The sequence below is a fragment of the Sciurus carolinensis genome, chromosome 5 (assembly GCF_902686445.1).
Source record: "Sciurus carolinensis chromosome 5, mSciCar1.2, whole genome shotgun sequence".
NCBI lineage: Eukaryota > Metazoa > Chordata > Mammalia > Rodentia > Sciuridae > Sciurus > Sciurus carolinensis.
In genome coordinates this window covers 87,822,667-87,832,054 of record NC_062217.1, presented here as the reverse complement: position 1 = coordinate 87,832,054, position 9,388 = coordinate 87,822,667, and positions in this window count along the sequence as shown.

The following is a 9,388-nucleotide window of genomic DNA, read 5'->3' as shown; positions in this document are numbered from 1 at the left end:
AGTCTTAGGAGGGGAGCCTTTATAAAATGGTTTCCCCTCCAGGATCTGTCAGAATCTCCAGGGTCATCTGTGGCATATCTTCAGGTGGGGTGTGCGAATGTAATTTTGCTATCTGCCTGTGAGAATGGTGTTTGATAGTTCATACATTGGTTGATATAGTCACCTGTGTATAGCTTTGAGCATCAGCATTCCTCCTCAACCACCATTGGCTGTCTGCAACCCATCTAAGTATACCCTGAGAAAATTAAGTGCATGGCCTTTTTCTCCCAACGTTGAGTGCTGTCCCTTTCTTCAGCTGTCCTGAGTTCTGAGGGGAGTTGTGTCTTCATTCATTTCTTGGACATAGCTTGCCTCCTTTTCTGGATGCATCATGACTCAGTGAATTCTGGTCACAGTTGGGCTTTGGAGATTCAAATTAAAAGAATCATGGTTCCTGCAATCCCAGGAAGGAGTGCATGATCAATAGAAGATGTCTTCTATTCCTGCACTTTGAGAAACCGCTCGGAAGGATGTCAGTGCTTGTCGTATGTGCACATCTGAGGCAGAATCCAAGACTCATCTTGCTGCAACTGATGGACTTCAGTGGAGTTGGGATTGTTTGATAATTTTGGGATTCTCCCAGTGAGCACCCGAGAGGGCAGGTTTCCCTCTGCAACTAAGCCCGTTTTTTTCCTGGAAGTCGTGCATGCCATTTCCACAACTGATACTTTGGTTTTTCTAAAAGGCAATATCCCTGAAATTCATTTGCTCACTGGCTCTCTGTAGTTGCCCCATAGGGTTCTTTCCATGACTCTATGCACTACTCCATGGTGCAGCTGCACAAAATTCAGGGAGCACTCACTACGTTCTGTGTTCTTCTGTGCCATCTGTTTCCTTCCTCAATTCAACTTCATTAAGTTTTATTCATTGCTTATACTTGCACGCTCTAACCCATGGGTATGAAGAGTCATATAAAGGGAATATATACTAACATATTTGCAGCACTTTGAATTTTGTTCATCTGATTCACAGAAGATGTTTTGAGCTTCGAAACACTAGCGCATCAAACGAAACCCACAGCCACAGTGATCCCTTTCTGCCTAACATATGTATTGCGACTTGTCACACTACATATCTCACTTGGATTCTAAAGTCATTCTTTGATTAAAATGTCTTCAAAGTATAATAATGCATAATAGGTGGTACTGTCATAAGAAAGTGTCCAAATCAGTTTGAATTAATTATCCTCTATGGGTGAGAGATGCAAAAGAGCGTCAGGGTTGTTGAAGGGAGGACCGTGTGGAAATAGGAACATCAGTTATTAGGTTGTCAGTAAATATGACTCCTTGTGCTGCATCCTGGACTGAAACTCTCACTTTCCATATGATAATAAGAGTTCCCCAGAATGCGGTGTGTATGGAGGAGGTTCGGATGTCAGATGTTTTGGTTTTCCGTAGGAGTTTGCTTAGGTTCATCTCACAGATTTCAAAAGAAATATATTTGTATGTCTCTTTAAATGGTGATTCAGAAATATTTGTGCCTCTGTGAGTCCTGTGAAAAAGCTTTATGCTCTTTTTTTCAGCGTTCCTCTGATAATGGTAAACAAGGAGGAGAGCAGACGGTCAAAGAAGGTGTAGAAGGTAAGAAGTATATACGATAAGCACTTATTATGTGGGGCCACGACGAAAACCTGTGCCGTAGTATGATCTAATTGTTGATGAAATGGACATGTGACAGTGGCTTGAGTTGAAATCATCTAGGGGTATAAATTGTAGAGCAGTAGTCTTAGCCATCAGGTTGAATGAGTGTTATTGCTATAAGAATGTATCTTAACAGTTGTTCTCCAGGAGGTGCTAAGAAGAAAAGGATTTTGGAGAACAAGAAAGAGGAGAGTAGAAGAAGGGATGAAGAGAAGGACACAGAGTACAAGAATATAATGTTGGGGAAGAAAGTCAGTGTGTTCAGTGGAGGGTGGGACATCGAAGGCAATCATTGGAAAGGGGAAGAACAAGACATTTAAGTTTTGAGAAAGCATTGAACTTAAAAGTCTCAAGGACCAAAATTATTTAGAGATGTAGAGGAAATTTTTGTGTACTTTTTTCTGTCTTTGTCACGGTTGGAAAATCATTCAATTGATTCTGCTCACACAGAGCAATGGTGTGTTGACCATAATTAGTTCAAGACCCTATGGTCAACCTGTGTGTATTGCATGGAACTTAGGAGATCTGGCACTGTCTGGGTCAGTAAATCACAGAGGGAAAGAGAAAAAGTTTGTTTTTGTAGGGATTGTCACAGTCAAGAGTTTGATGGCAAAGTCATATGGAAAGTTAACTCATTATAGAGTTTCCCACGGAGGAAAACGAACGAGCGTTATCTGCAGGTGATCTTTTAAGTAGTACATTAAGGTAGAGGAGGTGGAAGACAATCAATAGAGACTACAACTCTCCAACACTTGAATGAATCATCTGTTGGAGACCATGTCCAGAAAGCACATTCCGATTCAGCAAGTCTTGATTTCTACATTTCTAACATATTCTCAGCTGATTCCAATGCTCCTGTTCCCAGAGTACATTAGGAGTAGCAAGACAACGGACCTCTCTATAGAGAAATCTCAATGAGGAGCCACTGGATCCTATTTCTGTCCGGTGTTTAATCAGTAGGAAGCATTAGACTTGCCTTCAAACTGAGCACATCTCTTGACAAATTGAAGAGGGTATTGAGGAAGAAACAGAAAGCATTTCATCTTGCTTTGGTGTATTTGTGTTCAGTAGAGATTGAGTTGATAGTGGTCCTGATCTTCCTGGAGGAATGGGCACTGGTAGAATCTCATAACTGCGGTTTCATGTTTCTCCTCCCCAGAAGTACCAGGCCTTTGGTCTGTGTGTTTCATCATGTTAGTCATGGGCACGAGGTGCATACTATTCTAGGAACATTGGCCGCTCTATTAAAGGTAGCTATCTTTGCATTTTTGGTGTGGTAGTGTTTGTTAGTTAGGCTAGTGTCTTGGGTTTCCACTAGGTGTACCCTCTTAGTGAGCTCCATTCTCCCTGTTTGAGAGTTAAGTTTTATATAAGCCAGTCATCTCAGGAAAAGTCTTTGGAAAGTCACATAGGTCCAACTGGGCTCCTTTTAAAGCAGAAGGCATTGCACAGTTTATCGTGAACACCAAAATATTTATTTTGGTAAATGCCTCGATGTTCTTGAACCTGACATGTTCAGTGATACTGAAAATCTGCTCCAATTTATTTTCATTTTCCTTGCGAGCACCACAACTCACTATTAATCTTCTTATACCTTATTTGGTAGATGCGGTTCCGGTGTCTTCACCTTTGACTGAATCAAGAATTGACAATGTGGCTCAAACAGAGGATACAGGGATGGACAGCGTGTCCGTGTCCCCCAAAGGTACGGATAGAGAAAAATATTTTTCTGAGCTGTCATTCTACAATTGCATACCTGATCTGATGAGTGCACACAAGTTCTTTTAAAGAGAAAAGTATTGTACGATTCCCGGAGTCATCACTGAAACTGTTTACATCTGAACTTGCAGTGCAAAGAGAGGAAGGCACACACAAATGTAATATGATGGACTAAATGATTCTCATGCCATACTGTAGAGCAATGTGCTCTTACATCCTGATATCAGCTTTGTGTGCATCCATGGAGAGACCTGCCTTTCTCCTTCAATTCATGGTCAGATTTCTCTCCATCATTATAGGTCGAAATCGGTAGGAAAGCTTGAAACCTTTTGGCAGCCCAAAGAAAGAACCACAGAAAGAGAGGCACAGGGAAAGAGTCTTCATTCAGCAGAGAGAGACTTTTGTGAAGTCATTTTTTCAAATGGGATAAAAAAGCATGTCAGATATAAGGGGCAGTGTCTTTGAGAAGTCATTTTTCAAAAAGAGATATGAAAGCATATCTCATGTAAGGGGCACGGTCTTCATTTACAGAATTGTGTAAAAGTATCAACTTGGAAATCATATTGATGAACAGGGTTTCTTTAAATGTATCTATTTTGAGAAAGGGAAGAGTTAAAAGTGTAAATTGTCATGTGTCTGTGGTATTTTAACAATTCATTCCTGAGGGTTTCTCACTCATCTTGGGTGTTGAATCTTCGGCACACCTTATGGCTGGTGAATCCAGTGATGGCCATTGTCTTCCCAAGTGGTCTGGAGAAGTCCTGACACAGGAGAAGTATTTTGTTCAAAGTCGATGAGTGCTAGGAACATTGAAGACTTGTGTAATCCCAGTTACTACATCGGGGAAATTGAAGCCAGCATAGGCTCAGTAGAGAGGCAGGGTCTCCAAATAGTATAAAAGGCCCAGGAATGAAAGTCAGTGGCAGGGCTTTTGCCAGGTGTGCACAAGCCCTGCGTCCAATCCCATGTCTATGCCCAGCCCCATGCAACAATATAAATTTTGACGTGAATATTCCTCTAAAATTTAGGCTTCTTGTAAATGTATATTTGGGAACGTACAAAACTATTGTGATTAGAGGGTCTCCTGTCTATTCTGATAGAGTACCCCATTTTAAAACTGTTCTAAGGAGCCAAAGTAAATTTCCATATTTGTCACCAGAACCTCCTTCAGGTGTGCCACCAGAGGACGGGCCAAAAACGCTCCACGGTACCAAGAAGAAGCGGGCAAAGGTTTGTAAACTTGTCTGTTTAAGTTCCTGTTGTCTGAGAGTTTTCCTTGCTTCAATAATGAAATTCACTTTCTGAATCGTCTTAGAATTCATAGATCATCATTTCATACCTAAGTCAGAAAGCATTGCACCTGGGGTTTACAACTACAATTGCTTTCAGAATCCATGGTATCTTATAGATCCATGTTGCCTTTGTGTTGAGGCACAGTTTTCTGATGATTTCCTGTGCTTGCTGTGGATCACCTCTTTCTATTATCATTATGTTAACTACAAACATAAGAGCTAAAAATCTGAATGGAATTTTGAACAAATAGAGTAGTCCTGGCCATTGAATGCATTCATGGTAAGGGCTGGTCAGTCCCGGGGGATCAAAGTTGAGTTTCATGTGACCAGTCACTAATGCCAAGGTCACAGATGTCATTGTGCCTAGACTTCAGTGTCTAGGTCACGGTAGGGCAGATGCTCCTTACACACAACCAACAGTCCTTCGGAAAATTAGATTCCAATCCTCCAGGACACTTGTTCTGAGGTTACTAACTATGACTACCCTGCTCATTTGCTTCCCAGGTAAGAAATGAATGTAATTGTGTAAACATTATTTACGACAACCCCTCAGGAGATGTAAGATTGTGAATCTATGGATGTAGGTATTTGTGAAATTTGATATTTCCGACGTGTGTTAAGGCCTTGTTTTCTGTTGTGGTCTTTATAGATCTTCTCAGGATTGGGCCTGCATTAGATTAGCTTTCTCTTCCACTGTATTTTGGGTACTTTCAGACAGTTGCTTTCTCTGCTGGATGTCCCAGGAGCAGGAGTTTTATGCGAGGGAAAAAATGTCAAATGTGCATGACGAAAATTTCAGGGTTGCTCACCATCAGTACGTCTTTATGTGGAGACAATCACCAGCAGCAGCTGCCACTACTTAGAAGTAAACCATTCTTCAACTTCCATTCCCTTGAAGACTGGTGGCCTCTCCGTTTTTTAGATGTGCGACATGCATGGGCTCCTGATTTTTCAGAGAGTCAGTCTTAGGAGGGGAGCCTTTATAAAATGGTTTCCCCTCCAGGATCTGTCAGAATCTCCAGGGTCATCTGTGGCATATCTTCAGTGGGGTGTGCGAATGTAATTTTGCTATCTGCCTGTGAGAATGGTGTTTGATAGTTCATACATTGGTTGATATAGTCACCTGTGTATAGCTTTGAGCATCAGCATTCCTCCTCAACCACCATTGGCTGTCTGCAACCCATCTAAGTATACCCTGAGAAAATTAAGTGCATGGCCTTTTTCTCCCAACGTTGAGTGCTGTCCCTTTCTTCAGCTGTCCTGAGTTCTGAGGGGAGTTGTGTCTTCATTCATTTCTTGGACATAGCTTGCCTCCTTTTCTGGATGCATCATGACTCAGTGAATTCTGGTCACAGTTGGGCTTTGGAGATTCAAATTAAAAGAATCATGGTTCCTGCAATCCCAGGAAGGAGTGCATGATCAATAGAAGATGTCTTCTATTCCTGCACTTTGAGAAACCGCTCGGAAGGATGTCAGTGCTTGTCGTATGTGCACATCTGAGGCAGAATCCAAGACTCATCTTGCTGCAACTGATGGACTTCAGTGGAGTTGGGATTGTTTGATAATTTTGGGATTCTCCCAGTGAGCACCCGAGAGGGCAGGTTTCCCTCTGCAACTAAGCCCGTTTTTTTCCTGGAAGTCGTGCATGCCATTTCCACAACTGATACTTTGGTTTTTCTAAAAGGCAATATCCCTGAAATTCATTTGCTCACTGGCTCTCTGTAGTTGCCCCATAGGGTTCTTTCCATGACTCTATGCACTACTCCATGGTGCAGCTGCACAAAATTCAGGGAGCACTCACTACGTTCTGTGTTCTTCTGTGCCATCTGTTTCCTTCCTCAATTCAACTTCATTAAGTTTTATTCATTGCTTATACTTGCACGCTCTAACCCATGGGTATGAAGAGTCATATAAAGGGAATATATACTAACATATTTGCAGCACTTTGAATTTTGTTCATCTGATTCACAGAAGATGTTTTGAGCTTCGAAACACTAGCGCATCAAACGAAACCCACAGCCACAGTGATCCCTTTCTGCCTAACATAGGTATTGCGACTTGTCACACTACATATCTCACTTGGATTCTAAAGTCATTCTTTGATTAAAATGTCTTCAAAGTATAATAATGCATAATAGGTGGTACTGTCATAAGACAGTGTCCAAATCAGTTTGAATTAATTATCCTCTATGGGTGAGAGATGCAAAAGAGCGTCAGGGTTGTTGAAGGGAGGACCGTGTGGAAATAGGAACATCAGTTATTAGGTTGTCAGTAAATATGACTCCTTGTGCTGCATCCTGGACTGAAACTCTCACTTTCCATATGATAATAAGAGTTCCCCAGAATGCGGTGTGTATGGAGGAGGTTCGGATGTCAGATGTTTTGGTTTTCCGTAGGAGTTTGCTTAGGTTCATCTCACAGATTTCAAAAGAAATATATTTGTATGTCTCTTTAAATGGTGATTCAGAAATATTTGTGCCTCTGTGAGTCCTGTGAAAAAGCTTTATGCTCTTTTTTTCAGCGTTCCTCTGATAATGGTAAACAAGGAGGAGAGCAGACGGTCAAAGAAGGTGTAGAAGGTAAGAAGTATATACGATAAGCACTTATTATGTGGGGCCACGACGAAAACCTGTGCCGTAGTATGATCTAATTGTTGATGAAATGGACATGTGACAGTGGCTTGAGTTGAAATCATCTAGGGGTATAAATTGTAGAGCAGTAGTCTTAGCCATCAGGTTGAATGAGTGTTATTGCTATAAGAATGTATCTTAACAGTTGTTCTCCAGGAGGTGCTAAGAAGAAAAGGATTTTGGAGAACAAGAAAGAGGAGAGTAGAAGAAGGGATGAAGAGAAGGACACAGAGTACAAGAATATAATGTTGGGGAAGAAAGTCAGTGTGTTCAGTGGAGGGTGGGACATCGAAGGCAATCATTGGAAAGGGGAAGAACAAGACATTTAAGTTTTGAGAAAGCATTGAACTTAAAAGTCTCAAGGACCAAAATTATTTAGAGATGTAGAGGAAATTTTTGTGTACTTTTTTCTGTCTTTGTCACGGTTGGAAAATCATTCAATTGATTCTGCTCACACAGAGCAATGGTGTGTTGACCATAATTAAGTTCAAGACCCTATGGTCAACCTGTGTGTATTGCATGGAACTTAGGAGATCTGGCACTGTCTGGGTCAGTAAATCACAGAGGGAAAGAGAAAAAGTTTGTTTTTGTAGGGATTGTCACAGTCAAGAGTTTGATGGCAAAGTCATATGGAAAGTTAACTCATTATAGAGTTTCCCACGGAGGAAAACGAACGAGCGTTATCTGCAGGTGATCTTTTAAGTAGTACATTAAGGTAGAGGAGGTGGAAGACAATCAATAGAGACTACAACTCTCCAACACTTGAATGAATCATCTGTTGGAGACCATGTCCAGAAAGCACATTCCGATTCAGCAAGTCTTGATTTCTACATTTCTAACATATTCTCAGCTGATTCCAATGCTCCTGTTCCCAGAGTACATTAGGAGTAGCAAGACAACGGACCTCTCTATAGAGAAATCTCAATGAGGAGCCACTGGATCCTATTTCTGTCCGGTGTTTAATCAGTAGGAAGCATTAGACTTGCCTTCAAACTGAGCACATCTCTTGACAAATTGAAGAGGGTATTGAGGAAGAAACAGAAAGCATTTCATCTTGCTTTGGTGTATTTGTGTTCAGTAGAGATTGAGTTGATAGTGGTCCTGATCTTCCTGGAGGAATGGGCACTGGTAGAATCTCATAACTGCGGTTTCATGTTTCTCCTCCCCAGAAGTACCAGGCCTTTGGTCTGTGTGTTTCATCATGTTAGTCATGGGCACGAGGTGCATACTATTCTAGGAACATTGGCCGCTCTATTAAAGGTAGCTATCTTTGCATTTTTGGTGTGGTAGTGTTTGTTAGTTAGGCTAGTGTCTTGGGTTTCCACTAGGTGTACCCTCTTAGTGAGCTCCATTCTCCCTTGTTTGAGAGTTAAGTTTTATATAAGACAGTCATCTCAGGAAAAGTCTTTGGAAAGTCACATAGGTCCAACTGGGCTCCTTTTAAAGCAGAAGGCATTGCACAGTTTATCGTGAACACCAAAATATTTATTTTGGTAAATGCCTCGATGTTCTTGAACCTGACATGTTCAGTGATACTGAAAATCTGCTCCAATTTATTTTCATTTTCCTTGCGAGCACCACAACTCACTATTAATCTTCTTATACCTTATTTGGTAGATGCGGTTCCGGTGTCTTCACCTTTGACTGAATCAAGAATTGACAATGTGGCTCAAACAGAGGATACAGGAATGGACAGCGTGTCCGTGTCCCCCAAAGGTACGGATAGAGAAAAATATTTTTCTGAGCTGTCATTCTACAATTGCATACCTGATCTGATGAGTGCACACAAGTTCTTTTAAAGAGAAAAGTATTGTACGATTCCCGGAGTCATCACTGAAACTGTTTACATCTGAACTTGCAGTGCAAAGAGAGGAAGGCACACACAAATGTAATATGATGGATTAAATGATTCTCATGCCATACTGTAGAGCAATGTGCTCTTACATCCTGATATCAGCTTTGTGTGCATCCATGGAGAGACCTGCCTTTCTCCTTCAATTCATGGTCAGATTTCTCTCCATCATTATAGGTCGAAATCGGTAGGAAAGCTTGAAACCTTTTGGCAGCC